Genomic DNA, 19,819 nt, shown 5'->3' with positions numbered 1-19,819 from the left:
TATCCTCTTCAATAAAATTGCAACCTTGTTAAATCTTTGAAGTATTTACATAATTCCTTGAATTACAAGCAAAAATGAAGCAACATATAGCCTTAAGGGACTGCACTTATGATCTAGGCTCTTTGTTCAAAGACCATGAAACATCACAGCTCAACTGAGAAAGGACACATGATTTAGACTGAAACTAAACACCTGCTGCTCACTATATTAATTTCCTTGAAATAACACATAAAAATACATGAAAAGACTCACAAGTCACCTAATAAACTAGACTGTGCAATAACATATGCGGTCATACAAGAGAGAAAATGGTGGGACTGAGAAACTGATGGGATGGGAAGGGGGTATCACAGCCAAAGCAAAGCTTCATGGTCTAGAACCAGCACATCCTAGGTCTTCCAATCAAAATACCTCCATTCCAGGGCCAATCCTACTAACTATCTTCATACCAGAGAAACTTTTCAAATTTTCCAACCCTTACAATGAAAGAAAGAAAGAATGATATAAGATGAATGAATTCTCGGATATGATCTATGCTTGACATGTGTCCACTTGGAATTCAATCCCTAGAGTTGCAAAACCTCTCTCTAACTTCTCCCATCAAGTGCTAATCATATCATTTAATTTGTTTTGCCTCTTTTAATGCAAAATATCTCAACAAAAGGCAAAATCTTGCTAACTGAATCTGGATATGAGCCAATTTATCAAAATTTTAGCCAAAACACCACAAATATTAAAATAATTAGATAGAAAGGTCATTGAATGTGTTTTAGGTGTTTTTCCATTGAATTCTACAACCAATGACTTGAAACACCTGACTAAACATGCAAACCAATTTCTGATAGAAAACCCCCTATAGCATGAACCAGTCACATTATGTGAAAAAACTAACTCTAGAAATGGATAGCTCATCTTTTTTTAATTCCAACTATATATTGTAGTCTATGTTTTGAGTACCAAAAACTCCCAGAATCACAGTTTGAAAGTCACTCCTCTACTATAAGTGTCTGGTCTGCAACTATTTGAAATTAAAAAAATTCAAAAATTTAAAACATTCTAATGTCTAAACATTAGAATAACTAACCTTTTGATTTAAAAGTTTTTTTCTTGTACGTACACTTTGAAAACATAATATTTTATATTATTTTTCAAATCTTTGCTCAGGCTTTTTGGAAAAGCAATTAAAAATGGCATTTTAAAAATATTTTAATTTTTGCCTTGATATTCAAATTTGTGGTCAACCCTCTATTGACCAAGCCTTTTCTACCACGTGGCACTCCATGATTCATCCATCTCTGCATATACTGCCACTAGATTGCCATGTCATTGTCGCATGCGAGACCCACTGCCACATGGCGCAACCCCGCATTCCCACATTTTTTAATGTTCAAGAAACTTTCTTTTGTGGGTAAGTGCTAACCATCAGATCTTGACATGTGGTGACATCTCATGAATCTGTTTGAACTTGCACGTCTTTGCCATGTCACTATTAACTGGGACCCTCTTGCCACTTGTTGCAATCCTGTAATCTTGCATTTTTTAACCGCTACGCATCTCTAAAATGTGAGCATGTGCCATCCACACGATTTGGACACTGGGCAAAATCTCATGCACTAGCTCCCAAACTTGCCACATCATCGTACTTGCTAGGTCATTTAGAATTTTTCTTTTGTTCCCTTTGGCTGACATCATCGGACCCCACACTGCACACTTGAGTAGCTTACAAAAGCTCCTTTGTTCAATACATTAAACAGTCTGTGTGCAATCATATTTAAAATATAAAAAACTTGACACACCAACAATGTGGGATATTGCCTTTATACAATTTTCTTCCTTATGACTACAATTTTCTTAGTGGATGGCCTTTCTGCTCCTATAACATTGAGCCTCCTTTAATGCGTAGGGTCTGATTGTTATGTGTGGATCCCTTCTTTATACATGTGTGCCAAGCTTTATAAACCTGTGTGCTTCCCTTTTTCACTGTCTTGTGTGAGCTCTCTTAACCTCATGTGCAGCTACTCTAGGCTTCTTGCTTGGTGCTTTGTTTTTGAATTGATCCCATGCTCATCACAACCTTTGCTCTCATTTTCATAATAAGCCACTGCTGTAGTCCACCTCCACAAGATCATGAGCCATCCTTGCAATGACATAGTCAAGAGAGTAGGCACGAACAACAATCCACAATTACAGTACTAAGTCTTCCACTCTCTGCCAACATTCTTGATAGTGAGAGGGATGATGATCCTCCTCCTCGTGTACCTTCACAATTAATTGAATCTTCTTCGCATGGCAGAACATTTTAAGTCCAGCAGACCAGTTGCCCTTTGACTACGACTTTTCCTTGCTGCAGCTTAGTTTTAGCATGGATTCTCTAACATGAAGCTCCCCTATTCATGTGACTTTTTGCAATTGGATCCCTTTCATCTTTCTTCAAATGTGTATTCTAGTTCACAGGTTCCTCTGACTGCCCCCAAAAATGCGAGCACTCTTAGATTTTCAAATGCAAGTCTTTTCAATCTAGAAATCTTTCAGGTTTTTTGCAACATCTACCAATGGTCTCTAGTACTGAGTTGCACATATCTGAAACATAGACAACAATGTATTCAAGAAGGGGCTATCCTTGAGCTATAGAGAAGAATCCCTCTATGAGAAATTTAGCCTTGTTCATCTTCCAAACTTGGCTCATTGGCCCCTCGCTCCACTCTAAGCCATTGTAATTTCTTGCAATTGTTAGCAACAGCTTCTAACCCTTTGTCCCCAATCACATTTCTGATCTCAAGAACTTCAAGATTAGTGCAAAGGTAAACCAACTCGCAATGATTTTTTTTGTGCTCAAAAAAGTATATTGCAAGTCCAATTTCTTTAGGACAGAAGATTTTGGAAGTATAGTGGGCAACTTAGCCTCGGCAATAAAAGTCAATCCTAGCAAAGAGGTCAACTTCAGAGGAAAGACTATTGATTGAAACATGTCATGTTCTTGACCATTTCCAAAACAACCACCACCAAACTCTTCTAATGCAGTCACTTTCTTTAGAACATTTTTAAATTCCAGCAACTCACATTTATTGACCTTCAATGAGTTTAACCTTCAATGAGTTTAAAGATGGACAATTCATTACTATCATCTCAAGGTCACTAATATTGATCTTTTCCAATCCTTTCATATAGAAGTTTAAAACTTCCAAAGAGGAATTATTAAGGGCAAGATCATGTAGCCAATCCCCACTTTCCTCATCAATGTTACTTCTTTATAAATCAATATCACTTTAAAGCTTAGAACATCTTTAGCATCCAGTGACATTTCATTTGCTTCCGAACAAAAATTTTCTTCCAAAAAATTGAATCCTCAAATTGATCAACTAAGATCTTCAAACTGACTAAAATCAAAACTGATCATTGAATTATCCTTAAAAAATCATTTTTACCCTTTACTAGCAACTTTGATTTTTGCGTCAAGAGGTCCTTTGACTAGCCTTAAAAACTGACCCAAACACCTAATCGAGCTCTAAAAATTGGCACATTGATTCTCAATTCCACATACTTTCACCCTGTTAAATCTTGTCTCATGATGAATTCAAGGTCAAAAGATATTCGCTGTATAGTTGCCTTCTCAGAACTTCCTGCAAGAAAACATGTCAAAAAACAATAAACTAGGTTCTTTGATTTGGCCTTGAAAACTAGGAAAATGGATACTTGGGAGAGTGAAAAGTGGGACATTGGTTGACTATCACGAGGTGAATATAAATCTATGATTTGGGCTCATGAAAAATAATAGGGCGCAAATGGAGAGTGTTCAAAGTGGGCTACTCAGATTTTGTAGATTGAAACAGTGGTAGGAAATTGATCTTTGCAAATAGAATTGACCTGGAAAAGTGTGCAAATGAATTCATCATGAATTAAAAACTGACACACTTGGTGTATTTTCAAAGGATAACACAAGGGTGCAGCCCATTTAGCTTGACCTATCACAGATCTCAAGTTATGATGTCACGAATAGGGGTACCAAGCAATCTGCATTTGCTGACACCAGTAAAATGATAGAAATTGCATTTGGAATCATGTTTGAAAACTGATCAAACAGATTCCTCATAAGCTGAAACTTGAAACATAACAAGTCTTTGACATCTAAAATGTAATGAAAAAATAATTTTAACATTTTGGTCAACTGGGTCAAAATTATAGGACGCCAAACAGGGCTTCCTAGAATTGTGTGTAATGTGCATCAACATGAGAACAGTAAACTACCAACTTTGAGGGATTCAAAACCTAGACAAATGTACTAGAAATGACTCAAAATATAAAACATAGGTTCTTAGGTATGGACACTAGACACTCCCAACATCGTTAATATTGAAACATTTCTGGGTGCAAGATATTCACTTGCAAACACAGCCTCATGTCGTTGTTTGACACTCAGGGTAAGAATGTAGAATTGACATTTTCTGAAAATAGGACTTTGCCAAATGACTCAGAATGACAATTTATCATTAAAAAACATGTGGATAAGCTGGATGAAGGGTGTTTGAAACATAAAATTCCACTTAGGCATCAGAGGTACAGCCAGGTACAATCTTATCAGAGAATTTATCAGTGGTACTAAAAATTGACCATGCAATTTTTAGTCCCAACAGGACCAATTGCAACCAAGGAAGGCTAATGTGTGTTAGGTTGGAGGATTTGTTATGCCAGCTATATTTCACAATTTTACATGTTGCTACAATGTTTTCTTATTTCTCATAACCATTGATCTAATGAAAGATCAATTGTTGATGCTTTCTTGGATTATCAAAATGAAAGAAGTTTAAACAATGCAAGGAAGTGCTTGTTTGATATGTGGCCAAATATTTAAAGCTATAAATAAATTCTAATTTTTTGAATAAGGGTCATTCGATCTACTAAAATTAATGAATGAGATTCAAATTCGAAAGTAACATGGAAATAATGCCTAATGGAAGTTAATGTCCTCAGGGTTCATTTGTATGATCTCAATGCATGAATAAAATTCATGAAGCTACCATTATTGAACCACCAAAGTGTAAAAAGTTATTAGAGCACAAAGAACTCCCAAAGCTAGGGCACAAAAATTCTACTAGGTGATTCAGTGAATTGTAGTAAAAATTCCATAAAAAAGAGGCATAATTCAGGGGGTAAATACTTTGCAACTTCTAAAAATTAAAGATTTGGTGTTGTGTAGAGCTTAGGTTTTTCAAGATGTCTCCAGGAAAGGAATTTTCTAGACAAACTGATTACCTTAAGAGGATTGTGCATGATGATTTTATTGAACAATTCCCACTGTTTGTAAATGAAATAGCCAAGGGGAAAGAGATTATTCCAAAGAACCATAGGTTAGTTGTAATAGAGGGTTTTTTTTCATGATAGAGCTAATTGGGTAAGAGATGCCAAGGTTTCTATGGGAGGTTTGGAATTGTTTAAAAAATGATTTGTTGAGAGAAACCTTGACACCCCTTTGAGCAATGTTTGGGAATTTGACATTGGAAAACTAGTAGTACCTAGGATTTTCTTTGACAGTGATCTACTTGCTGATTTGGCTAAGAAGTATGATCATATTATTGGATTTGTGAAGAATTATGTTGAAGAAAATCCTTTTAAGGTTTCTCCTAAACTGATTAGGGAAGTTTTCAATCTCAAACCCTAACCGTGTTGTGCATGAGACCATTAACATGGATGATCTTCAAACAAGGTATGATGCACATAGAATATACCTAAGAACAGTGCCTCTGCAACATCATTTGCTAGGATTGGTACATTACTCTTGGTTACAGCTCATACACTAGAGTCATTAATGAGAAAACATTTCAATCCTAGGGCTCAAGCATTATACTTCACCCTATGCAAGATTTTTGGGATGGACAAGGAGGAACATATTAAAGGATTTATTATTATTATCATGGCTTAGACATTACAATTTGGAATGAGTAGTATTCTTGATTTTTCCACAATTCTTGCACAAGAAATTCATAATTGTTTGGTGGGGATACCACAAGGAAAGATAAACAGAACCTTTTGTTGTTACTCATTGCTCATGCACATATATCTTTTTACGGGAGTCACCTTTTTCTTTAAGGGATGGAGTTGGAATTAACAAGCAATGGAGAAAAGAATCCAGTCTAGTTGAGGAGTGTTGATGTGAATTCAAAGGCCAAAAATGCCAATTTTGTGAGATTTGATAGGTATTTTGGATTTAAGCTTGGATTTCTTTTGAGAGGAGATAGCCCTAGAATTCGACAATCATTGTTGAAATTAATTAGACCCAAAGATCATGCAAAAGGACTCTTGGATAGTCACAATTGGGGGGATGTAATCCCATATAATGTTTCTACAGTGATAAGAGTGTATGCTTTTTTGAGAAAAGCTCATGTATTGCTTTTCCATAAACCATTAAAGATAGGGATAGTTGAATTATTGTGGTAGATGTAGACCATAGAGGAAAGAGAAATGAGTCAAAAAGGGTATTTTTTTCCCAATAGTCACTATGGCCCATGATTTTGTTTTTGTCAAAAATGGATGGAGACATCTTAGTTTATTTTTGAATGGATACAACATGGCAAAGTCCCTTGCAAGATATATTGATCAAGAGGGATTTTACAATCTTTTGAGAGAAAGAATAAAAGCCTTTTGTATGGTACAACAAGTATATTTTCTTGAAGACATTATGAGAAATATTTCTCTTTATAGGAACAAGAAGGAAATAAAAATGGATAGTATTTAGTTAAACTTTGGAATTCATTAATGCTTTTGAATCTAACTATGATCCTCTAAAAGATAGACAATATTGGGGAGCCAAAATGCATGTGTTAATAAATAATTTTGCTACAATAATGCAAGCCATGAATGAGAAGAAGGCTACTTATGTCAAATTCTATCCAAATAGAGCTACAAAGGTATAGATAAGGATAAAGAGCAGAAATATAGTGGCTTCTAGTTAGTATGCATTGCAAAATAGGACAAGATATCTAGTAGTATAGAACATACAACAGGTTCCCCCTCACACAAGACCAAGGCTAGAAAGCCCACTTGTAGTTAGTGCCCCAAAGAGGTAGAAGTTGGAACAAGGATCTTCTTCTTGAGTTGAGGAATACACCGCAAGTCAAACCCTAATAAGAATAGGTGATGAAGCATCATTAAGGGAGTAGCTGAGACAGATTGGTGGAGAAGGGGATATAATTGGTACCACCATAGACAAGGAGAGAGGAATGCCTCAAGAGCCTCCTATACCCTCCTTGGACCTTACAATTACTGATTATCAAGGTAAGGAGATAGATCCAATAATTGTCCAAGCTTTTGAGAAATTTATAAATGATGAAAAAATTGTTAAGTCTAGGGCTTTTGCATAGTTCGTATAGAGCAGCTCGGAAAACCACACTCTGTCATTTATGAAGACGTAAAATCCAAATTTTTGAGTGATTTTTCCTAGTTGACACCTGAGGCTAGTAGGAAATTAGTCAAGCAATTAAGGGTCCTAATTTTTCTTGAGTGGGACATAGCTAATGCTATGATTTTTGACTCAATTAGGAAAGAAAAGGATGTACAATATAAAACTAAATAAGAGATACTATAGGTGCATAGGGGAGTTAAGTGATGATCACCAAGCCCTTGTAATCTAGTCAATTGAGAAGAGAGACAAAACCAAAATCTAGGCAATCTCTAGTGCAAAACATATTGTTGCTCTCATAGTTTATAGGGTTTGTGAGGTAAGTACTAAGAAAGTTTTTGGAATGGCTTTAGAAATAGTAAAATTTGGGAATTTGGTGTCTAGACAAGAAGATGGAACTCAATGCTAAATTTCAAGAGGTCTTGAAGGCCTATGAGGATAGGGGAAAACAAATACAATTACTAGAGGAAAGGGTCTCTCAAATGGAAAAGCTACTTGGGAAGAGAATAGTATGAGAATCTAGCAGGCCCAGAATTGTACACCCTAGGCCACCAGTTGAGCCATTCAACTCCACACCCATTGTAAAAATCCTAGACACCCTAGAGAAGCCTGAATTCTATACTGCAGTGAATTTTGAAGAAGAAAGAAATAAATTGTATGCACTACATGTACAATTGAATAATTAGTATCTAGAAAAGCTAATGTAGACAATTTTGTTCCTAGTAGATAGAATTGAATGGCCAACATTTTTTGATCAATTGGAAAGAGTTATAATTCTTTGGGATGAAATAAAAAGGGATGAAGATAATTTGAAACCCATTATGCAAAAATGGGGTGAAAGAAATAATGATATCACCACTATGTGCATATCTATCATTCATTTGCTCTACCATCAAATAGAAAATATATTTGATTTGTTAAGTAAATTAGAGGATTTTGATAATCAACGAGTCTCCATTCAAAAGACAATAACCATTTTCCTCTCTAAATACATAGATGAGAATTTTGACCATTTTCCTAGTACTTTGAAAAAGATTGATAAAATAAAGGAAAAGGAAGAACGGAAAAATGAGTCAGATGATATATTATAATAGTGAACGAATAATGTTATAAATGAGAAGGGTCATATATTATGGGAAATAACCAATGAGGAGTTGGTTAAAGTATAGCTACTCTATAAAGCCATTAGAAAGGACCTCATTAAGATAGAGGCAGTTGGAAATTTTGTTGTAACAATACAAAGGGAGATCCTAAATTTTGATTGGCCTAATGACACTATTTACAATGAGTGGAAGGAACATTTTTTGTCTAGAGAAAAGATGGCAAAAGATGATGGGGTAGAGCAAGATGAAGAAGTGATGGTTACTTTAATAGTTCATGATGAGGACACTCAGATCCCCTGAGTTAAAGTGAGTTTGTAGGCAATAGAATTAGACACATTTTTTTAAAACTTCATAGCCACCTACTTCAAAGAATTAGATTAGTGAGAGGTCAAATCATGGAGTTTTTAGTTTTCCAGAAAAGGGTGTAACAGAAGAGGGTCCTATCAAAAGAACATAATAATGTATAAGTCATTATGTTACATACATTTTTGTCTTTTTGTGATAGTAAATGTAAAAATCTTTTGTAAAAGGACACTTGTCAATTCTTTATGCATTATGCTTGTTGCATCTCACATTATATAAGTAAGATTCCAAGGCTAGAGAAGGGTTCAATTTTTAATACGGTTTGAGTCTATGTCGAGTACAATTTGGTCCAGTTATGGTAGAAAGATTTCATGATGTATCCTCTCTATAAATCCTTTAAGAAATACATTGGTAGCCTATGATCTTTGTGTCTTTTTAGAGTTATTCTAAGTTCTACTGCAATTGTGTACAATTTTTAAGGAAACTTAATAAAAAATTGAACTATCCCCATATATATGTTCTTGCTGAATTGTGTCTCCTTCGTTACAATCTGGTTATTTTGATATTGTATGAGTAAAGCTTGTCCAATTGACTGCATTTTACTTAGGTTGTATGTCAATTCATTATTTCAATTGATTCAAAGAATTATGTAAAAGCTTTAATGAATTTGATGGGATTTCTATAAGAATGAATTGCAGTAAGAATTACAGATAATATTTGTTGTAATGTAACAAATTAGATCCATAGATTGGAGTAGACTCTGAATCCCAATGGAATAGGCACTAATCTAATTACTCCAGTCTATAGATAGGTATATCATGAATAAGCATCAAGTCTAAAATCAAAATCACCTTTATTTTAATGTTTGAAGAGCACTAAAGATGGTCAAAACATTTTTGCATCTAGCACTCTAGCTTTAGTTAGCTACTATGGTTAAAAATACTCGCAAATCTGAGAAGAATTATGACCAAATTGTTAGATTATGGTGACTGATCAGGAAAGTACTATACATACTTCATAATTATGGCCGACATATGGCCAACATGTTGTAACCCTAAAAAAGATAAAATACTTGTATAAAAGGGTTTAGGGTTAGTTATTTTTCATTATGTTATGATGCAAAATTGGTTCTTGCAATTAGGTTATATTCACTGGATTATAATAAGATCAGACTTGCTATTTGGTGGATGTAGCCCAGGGATTGGGTGAACCACATTAAATCTTGGTGCCTTGTGTTCATTTTTGTGTGATCTATTATTTTTTGTTATTGGTTATATTTGCATGTAGTTTTTATTTTTGTCCATGGTTTATCCTAACAAGTGGTATTAGAGTGAGGTTGTCTTTCAGTTATCCTCTACAGGAAAGTCTCACAGTTGAGTGGGAGCAATGGTAGATGAGGGTAAGTTGAGGGTTGATAGGTTTAATGGGCAGAACTTCCAATTATGGAAGACTATCTATATTAGAAGGATTTATGGAAGCCGTTGGAAGGCAAAGCCAAGAATCAGGGAACTATGTCAGAAGCTAAATGGGATCTTTTGGATAGAAAGGCACTCAAAAACATTTGATTATGCTTGGCACCATCGATGGCATTTAATATTACAAAAGCAAAGATGATAGAAGATTTGATGAAAACCCTAGCGACACTGTATGAAAAGCCCTCTGCTTCAAACAAGGTATTTCTAATGAAGTGTTTATTTAATATGAAAATGGAAGAAGGTGGATCTATTGTAGATCATTTAAATGAGTTTAATACAATTACTAGTCAGTTATCTTCTGTGGGTATCAATTTTGATGAAGAAATTAGGGCTCTCTTGATTTTGTGTTCTTTGCCTAAAAGCTAGAATGGCTTGGTAATGGTTGTGAGTAATTCTATTCTTGGATCTAGTACCCTAAAATATGATGATGTGATCGGTGTTGTTTTGAGTGAGGAAACTCATAGGAAATCCTCTGGTGGATCTACATCAAGAAGTGCTTTGAATGCACAAAGCAGGTGTAGAATGACTAAGAGAGGAAGTAACTTTGAAAATCATGGGAAATCAAGAGGAAAGTCAAAGGGGAAGAGGTCTCAATTGAGAGGACCAAATGATTGCTGGTACTGTGGGAAACCAGGGCACAAAAAGAAAGATTGCTAGAATCAAAAGAAAAATGAAGGAGATAAATCAGATGGAGACAAGGAGGAAAATGTGGTAAGTAACAAATCCGATGAGGATGCTTTGCTTCTGTCTTTAGAAAGTGTTGATGATTCATGGCTTTTAGATTCTGGTGCTTCATTTCATGCTACACCTCGTAGAGGTTATTTCATTGATTATGTCCAAGGGGATTTTGGGCTTTTTTATTTGGGGGATAATGAACCTTGTCACATTGTTGGAAAAGAAAAAATTAAGATTAAGTTGCAGAATGGGAATCATTGGCTACTACATGAGGTAAGACATGTTACAAGGCTGAGTAGGAATTTAATTTTAGTGGGGCAACTTGGTGATGAGGGTTGTGTAGTTACTTTTAATGATAAAAATTGGAAATTTTCAAAAGGTTCCCTCGTAGTAGAAAAAGGTGTGAAAGTAGGCACCTTATATCTTTGTACAGGTCATATTGTTCCTTCTACTTTGATTGTTTTAGAGAAAAATGAATATTCAGGAACAATTGTTGTAGTTAATTAGGGAGAACAAATAACTATTGTAGATTTTGATACAGCGTTGTGGCACAATAGACTAGGGCACATGAGTGAGAAAGGTATGAAACTACTTCATTCAAAGAAAGTTTTAGCAGGTCTGAAATGTGTTAATATGGATTTCTATGAAAGTTGTGTGTATGGAAAATAAAAGAGAGTGAGTTTTGTAAAGACTGGGAAGGAAAACAAAAAGGAGAAATTAGAGCTTGTGCATACAGATGTATGGGGACCAGCTTAGGCATCTTCCCTTGGTGGCTCTCATTATTATGTTACATTTATTGATGACGTAACTAGAAAAGTATGGGTTTATTTCCATAGACAGAAATCTGATGTATTTCAGACTTTTAAGAAATGGAAATACTTGGTTGAAAATGAGACTGGTAAGAAATTAAAATTTCTCAGATCTAATAATGGTGGCGAGTATTACAGTCATGAATTTGAATATTATTGCTCCACTAATGGTATTTGTAGACAAAAAACTCTTCCAAGGACCCCACAAGAAAATGGAGTGGTTGAACGCATGAATAGGACTATAATGGAGCGCACAAGGAGCATGAGGTTGCATGCTAGGTTGCCCTTACACATGTGGGTAGAGGTTGTCAATACTGTAGTATATTTGATTAATAGAGGTCCCTCTACTCCTTTGGGCTATGGTATTCTAGAGGAAGCATGGAATAGTAAAAAGGTGAGTTATTCTTTTCTCAAGACCTTCGGTTATGAAGCTTTTTCTCATATGGACTCTAAAAATAGAACCAAGCAAGAAGCTAAATCAAAGAAATGTGTCTTTGTTGGATATGACATTAATCAATTTGGTTATAGGCTTTGGGATTTTGAAAATCATAAAACTGTTAGAAGTCAGGATGTCATATTCAATGAAAAAGTGTTGTACAAAGATCTATTGCAGCAACATGAGAAGAAAGAAGATGATTATGTAGTGTTGGATGATACTCCAAAAGCTGATGTTCCAGCCATTCCTCATGATGTACAACAACTGCAACAACAAATACCACACACACTAGTGAATGTTAGACGGTCAACGAGGGAAATTAGTCCTCCAAAAAGATTTTCTCCCTCTTTGTATTCTATTTTACTTACTGATGCTGGTGAACCTGAAAGTTATGATGAAGCTGTGTAGGTGGATACTAAGATTCAGTAGGAGTCTGCAATGAAAAATGAAATGGACTCTTTGCTAAAGAATAAGATATGGGATCTATGCAAGTTTCCTGCAGGTAAAAAGGATTTACAGAATAAGTGGGTTTACAGTTTGAAAGAAGAGGAAGGAGGTTAGAAAATTTTTAAGGCTAGGTTAGTTGTAAAAGCATTTCCACAGAAAAAGGGAATTGATTTTGATGAGATATTTTAGCCTGTTGTTAAAATAACTTCTATTCGTACTATTTTAAGTCTTGTGGCTATTGAAGATTTGCATTTAGAGGAATTGGATGTTAAAATAGCCTTTCTTCATGGTGGTTTGGATGAAGAAATATATATGGCTCAACCACAGGGTTTTGAGGTCAAAGGTAAGGAGAACTTAGTGTGCAAATTGAAGAAAAGTTTATATGGCTTGAAGCAAGCACCTCAGAAAGGGTATCTAAAATTTGACAGTTTTATGCATGAGCATGGATATAATAGGTGTCATTCAGATTACTATGTTTATTTTAATAGGTTGGATGATGATAGCTACATTATTGTATCTTTATATGTTGATGATATGCTTGTAGCTAGGTCTACCACGGATCATATTAAGGGGCTAAAATGCCAGTTAGCACATGCATTTGCTATGAAGGATTTGAGGGTAGAAAAATAAATCCTTGGTATGAAGATTTGCAGAGATAGGAAGAATACAACATATATGGAGAATGCTAAAGCTATCAACACACCTTTACCTAGTCATTTGAAAATGACTAAGGAGATGTGTCCCTAAGAAACAGGAAGAGGAGGATAAGATGTCCAAGGTACCCTATGCTTCAGCTAGAGGAAGCTTAATGTATGCTATGGTATGTACTAGGCCAAATATTGCACATGCAATGGGAGTCATTAGTAGGTATATGAGTCATCTAGGATTTGAGCATTGGAATGTTGTCAAGTGGATTCTTAGATATTTGAGAGGAACATCCAATAAGTGTTTACACTTTGGGGTCTCTACTACTAATTTACAAGGCTATGTTGACTCAGATTTGGCTGGGGATATCGATACCATGCAGAGTACTATAGGTTATGTCTTTACTATTAGTGGGGCAACCGTGAGCTGGGTTTTTAGGTTACAAAAGATTAATGCTCTAACCACTATAGAGGCAGAGTATGTTGCTTCTATAGAGGCAGCCAAGGAGATGATATGGCTTCAATTCTTCTTGGAAGAATTGGGACATCCTTAGAAGGATAATTATTTGGTCACAAATAGTTAGAGTGCCATTCATCTTGCAAAGAATTAAGCTCTACATTCTAAGACCAAACACATACAGTTGCAGTACCATTTCATTCGGTTAGTTTTGGAGGATGGACAGTTAAAGCTGGAGAAGATCCATACAAATGACAATACAATAGATATGTTGACAAAGGTTGTAACAAGGGAGAAGCTAAACTCCTCTTCAGCTTTGGTTGGTCTTTTAGACTGAACATGAATAAAAGAAAAACAACGTCTAGGGTCATTTTGATCCAGTGGGAGCCCCATGTCATAGTGGTATTGCTACAAGATCAGTCTCCAAGTGGGAGATTTTTATTTAGTGTGGAGCCCGATCAGTCCCCAAGTGCGAGATTGTTAGATTATGGAGACTGATCAGAAAAGTATTATACATACTTCATAATTATTGGTCGATGTTGTAGCCAACATAGTATGGCTGAAATATGGCCAACATGTTGTAACCCTAAAATGGATAAAATACTTGTATAAAGGGGGTTAGGGTTAGGTATTTTTCATTATGTTGTGATGCAAAATTGGTTCTTGTGGTGGTACTGAGTTGTAAGGGATTAAGGACTGTAATCAGTTTGTAATCATTGGATTGTAATAAGATCAGACTTGTTGTTTAGTGCACATAGCCCAGTGATTGGGTGAACCACATTAAATCTTGGTGCCTTGTGTTCATTTTTGTGTGATCTATTATTTTTTGTTATTGGTTATATTTTCATGTAGTTTTTATTTCTGTCCGTAGTTTATCCTAACAAAAATATGCTTATAAGGGATACCTATCATCTAAAACTAACAAGAAGTGAATAAACTATATATATATGTTATAGGTATGAGAGGAGAATCAGAATGAAACTAATATAACTCTCATGCATCAGCATCCATGCTAAATTATCCCTTAGGTATACACACCTTAGTCTTGTAGAACCTAAAGAGTAGAAAGCGAGTTCAGGCTTTGTTGAAGTTGGTTCCAAATAATATGCACACATAATTGTTAATAGGACGTAGCTAATCCTTAGATGTGTGAGCAATATTATCTTGGTATTGAGACTTTGTTATTCAATAGTTGAAAAAAACCAACAGTTCCTAGGAGTTAGAGTGTGAACTACTAATGATGTCAATCTAAAGAAGAGATATAGACTAAAAAATATTCTAGAAGAGTTCATATTTGATTGATGAAGAGAATCTGACAAGGAAATAAAAATAGGAATGACAATAGAGTATTGTTTTCATATTATTGGACCTTAGATATTTTTCATCTATGTTTATATCAAGGCCAAAGGGGGATAGTGTTATCATAAATGATGATGGTATTCATTTGGGGGAGTATCCTACCAATTTATAGAGAACACGGGAGATTGTTAGCATGATTGACATTTTTCATTTATGACTATGTTTGTCATTGATGTTAACATAATGATATTTGTGTGAAGACTAGCAGAGTTATGGATAATGAATGAGGTCATATGGATAGAGAATTGATGATCAATTCAAGTGTAGTTAATGAAATGGTGAGGGATGAGATAAATAGGGCCAAAGGTACACTCATCTATCCAAACCACCTACAAAAGTAAACAACGTGGAAAAAACACAAAACAATAGCAACCAGAGGAGACAAAGGAACAAACACATTTTAGATTCATCAGAATTTCAAATACATGCCTGTAAGGCCTTCTAGGTTACAACCAACATTACGATTCAAATTTGATCCACAAAGATAAACTTCACAATCCAATTTTAATTTTTCTCTTCCTATATTACATCCTTCTACCTTCTTCATTAACATCTACTCTAAATCCCTTTAAGTACATGCATAACCCCAAGTCATCCTATTACAAATACTAACTAATTAAACCCTCACATTTAATGACAAAATAAACCACAAGTCAACTCTTTAGAAAATACCTATCACAAAATCAAATGCAAAGGTTGGGTCTATAAGTGTTAATTATGGCCTATTGTAATCAACCACACTTCAACATGATCATTATATGAAGAGTTATCCTAGAATGAACATGGGATTGTTCATCCAAAATAAGCTAACAAACTAATCTATTGCCTCCTAACTAGAATGATTTTACTAATTGCTCTTAGACCAAGAAGTTAGCAACCTAACATAGTGAGATAATGAAAGGCTGCAAATAAGGCCTTAACTAAGAGGCTTCAAGAGCTTTAGAATAAGCTTGATGACAAAGATATAGAAGATGGGTTGAAAGATGAAGGAGGGAGTGAAGAAGAGGAGGATGGATTTGATACCACTTGATGCAGTAGTGATCAATGAAAGCCTTCAAATAGGGAGAAATGGTAAGTTTCCAATTCCTTAACACCTAAGGTGAAGGGTCCAAGTGCTAAATACCTATCACAAGTATAGTAAAATGACTTGGAGAAGGTTATCATAACCATACTATGCAAGGAAACCTAATTACTAGGCTTGCTAAGGTCCTAAGCACCAAAACACACAAAATGCACTAAGAGCTATCTTCAAAAAAAGAGGGATCAACTCCTATAAGGTAGATACTAGGACTAGTGGTGGCCTACAATCACTACTCTAGCCTATTTAGGTCTTGTTCTTAAGAATTCAATGGTTATTTCATTCAAAACCAACCCATAATATCAAAATGCTTCACACCCTATGGATTTGGCTTGTAACCCTTCCTAGAGTGAAATTTGATCAAAAATCTAAATGTTACCAACTAAGGTGATGATTTGGTTAGGGATCTTGATACCCTTTTAGGGTTTACAAAACATGTCTAAACACCAAGGGGTGGAAATGCAAATAAGTTGTAGTTTTTGCAATATTAGACCAGGCTAATAGGCTTAATTAGGGCTCCAAATACACTTCAAGTCCTCATTCTATTATGCCAAAATAAAAACTAAGAATGGAGGCATGTGAGTAGATGTTAAATAACCTAAAATCAAATTTTTTGGGCATTGAGGAATCCCCAACCAAGTTCTAAGGGTGATTGTCCTAGTTGTTGATCGATGTACATTGAGCGCTCTATATTTTCACACTCCCAACATAAAAAAAATATGAAATTTCATTAATAAATCTTTTATTCCACCAAGAGGCTTCAATTTCCCATGGTGGAATGTGCCTAAACAATCAGGTCTTATGAGAAACCCTAGTTTTGAGCCTTAATTCTAGGTGTTGTGAGTAAAAATTGGATATCTTCCAAACTAGATTAGATCAATAAATGAGGCCAATTACAAAAGGAAGAAGACTCAAGGATTAAACTTTTTGAATCACTAGTTCATGCACTTAAATCCATACCTATCCATATAGAAGCTTGAAACACAAAATCTGCAGAGAAATGCTATTTATCTTTATTGATATTTACCCAAATCACATTGACTCCCTACCACCCACCTATGAGGGCTTATGTAGGGAACTACCAATGGTCGTATGACCTATTTGAACTATCTATCCATTTGGAAGGTGTGATTATAAGTTTTTGACAACTTTTAAAAAAGTTGCTCAAAAATTGTATGACAACTTTTGCAAAATTTGCAAAACTAATAATCTAAAGAAAAAACTTGGTCCTAGCACTATGCTAATGATTTAACATGGATCTAAATCTTAAAAACATGACAAATCCTAATATCCTATGATTTTTAGGCCCATAGACCATTTTGACCCTAGTTAGGTAGGGGCTAATAATCATGCCAATCTTAGGACTAGGTCTTACAACTAGGTTTATGTGTCTAATTAGAACTTCTAAACTAAGTAGAATGTTTAGGACTCTTAGGTACATTGTTTGATGAGTTTAGAGTAGGTGCTCCTGCACCATACTCCCCTTGAGTTTTATAACTCAAGTCCCTAATTAAGGGTAGAAAACCTAATGAAGTGTGATGTTTTTTGATTTGGTCTTCTATTAGCCAAGTAGCATCTATGTTGGGGAGACCCTTCCATTTAAATAAGTGTTTCATGTGCTTCATAGTTCTATTCTACCTTAATATCTTTGTGTCTAATATTTCTTCTAACTCCACTAGTTTTCTTTATAGAATATTGGTAACATTGTCTTCATCTCTAGTGTCTTCACCTTTATAATTTGATGAACCTATTGGAACTTTATATGGTTTGAGGTCTACCACATTAAATATGGGGAAGATCTGCAAAGTTGGAGGAAGGGAGATTTCATAGGCATTGTCACCTCTTTTTTTGAGTATGTAGCAAGGGCCTACTTTCTTCATTTATATTTTGGAGTATCTACCCTTAGGTAGCCTCTCCTTTCTTATGAAGGCCCAAACTTGATCTCCCACTTTAAAGTGGACCTTGTCAGCATTTTCCTTGTACTTCAAACTAGACCTTTGTAAAGTTTCCTTCACTTGTTGTTGTACCTTTTTAATGAGTTCTTCCAATTCTTGGCCTTTAGAATTGATTTTAGAAATAAAGGGGAGTTCCATCAGATCCAATCGTCCCTTGGGTTGTAAACCATATATTGCTTGGAATGAATTTTTACTTTTTGATCTATTTATAGAGTCATTCAAGGAAAACTCTGCTTGGGGTAGGATTGTATCCCAACTTTGTGAGTATTTCTTAGTTAGGTATCTCCAAAGATTGCCTAGGGACCTATTTACTACCTCAGCTTGACCATCTATTTGTGGGTGATAGGTAGAGCTATTGGTGAGGTTTGTATCCAACTTCTTAAATAGTGTCCTCCAAAAGTGCCCTTGGAACTTTAAATCTCTATCTAGCACAATTGTGTGACGAGTGCCATGAATTTTAACTACTTCTTTGAAGAAGATATTGGCTATATGAGATGCATCATTTATGCTCTTGCATGACACAAAGTTGGCCATTTTGGTGAATCTATCCACTATGAAAAACACAATATCACATCCCTGCTTGGTTTTAGGTAATCTCATCAAAAAATCCATTGATATGGACTCCCAAAGTCTTGAAGTGATTGGTAAGGGTTGGTAGAGACCTGATTTGTTTTTATCCCTTTATCTTATTGGAAAATAGTACAACATTCAATAAACTTCTTAACTGCATTGCTCAAATCAGGCCAACAATAATTTTTCTTCACCATGTTTGTTGTCTTGTCAATGCAAAAGTGACCTCCTAAGCTAGAGCAATGGTTTTCTCTAATTATGAACACTTTGGCATGCATAATTTTTCTTTCTTGAATAGAATCTTATTTTGAATAAGATATTTAGAAAAATTATTGTGATATCTGTCCTTTATTTTTGCTCAAATTTGATATAATTTTGCAAAATTAGGGTCATCTGGGTACAAGTTCTTGATGGAGTCAATTCCCACACTTCTTAGTTTAACTTTTTCAATAAGACCAATCCTCCTACTAAGGGCATCAACAACTTTTTTTTCTACACCCTTTTTATGCTTAATGTCAAATGTATAGGCCTACAATTGCTCTACCCTTTTCAGATGCTTGACTGACAGTTTTTCTTGTGAATTGAGGAAGCTTAATGAATGATTGTCCATGTAGACTAAAAATTATTTTGGAATCAAACAGTGCCTCCATTTCTTGAGGAATTGGACCATGGCATAGAGCTCTAGGTCATATGTAGAGTACTTTCTTCTACCCTCATTTAATGTCTTTGAGAAGTAATCAACTAGTTTTCCTTCTTGGCTTAGGATTGCACCTATAAAAAATTGCTTGCTTTTGTTTCCATAGTGAAGAATTAGTTAAAATTAGGGAGGACCAATATAGGGTATTGGGAGACTCTATTCTTCAAGTGTAGGAATGCATCATTGGCTTCCTTTGTTCATGCAAACTTAGTCTTCTTCCCACCTTTGATTGTTTCAAGCATTGGTGCACACATATGACTGAAAATTTTGAAGCTAATTTCTCAAAAGTTGCCCAAAATTTGTATGATAACTTTTAGAGAAACTTTTGCAAAACTTGAAAAATTTCTAATCTAATGGCCAAACTTGGTCCTAACACTATGCCAATGATCCAACATGGATCTAAATCTTAAAAACATGA

At 35.1% G+C, this 19,819-nt stretch overlaps 1 pseudogene; it reads right to left on the bottom strand.

The window, feature by feature from the left end:
• Positions 1-2,512: 2,512 nt before the first annotated feature.
• Positions 2,513-19,819, bottom strand: part of LOC149578696 (coronatine-insensitive protein homolog 1a pseudogene) — a 31,093-nt pseudogene continuing 13,786 nt past the window's right edge.

This window comes from Cupressus sempervirens, chromosome 1, assembly GCF_028749045.1.
Source record: "Cupressus sempervirens isolate cs-2001-9-10 chromosome 1, ASM2874904v1, whole genome shotgun sequence".
Taxonomy (NCBI): Eukaryota; Viridiplantae; Streptophyta; class Pinopsida; order Cupressales; family Cupressaceae; genus Cupressus; species Cupressus sempervirens.
This window is presented reverse-complemented; position numbering and strand designations above follow the sequence as displayed.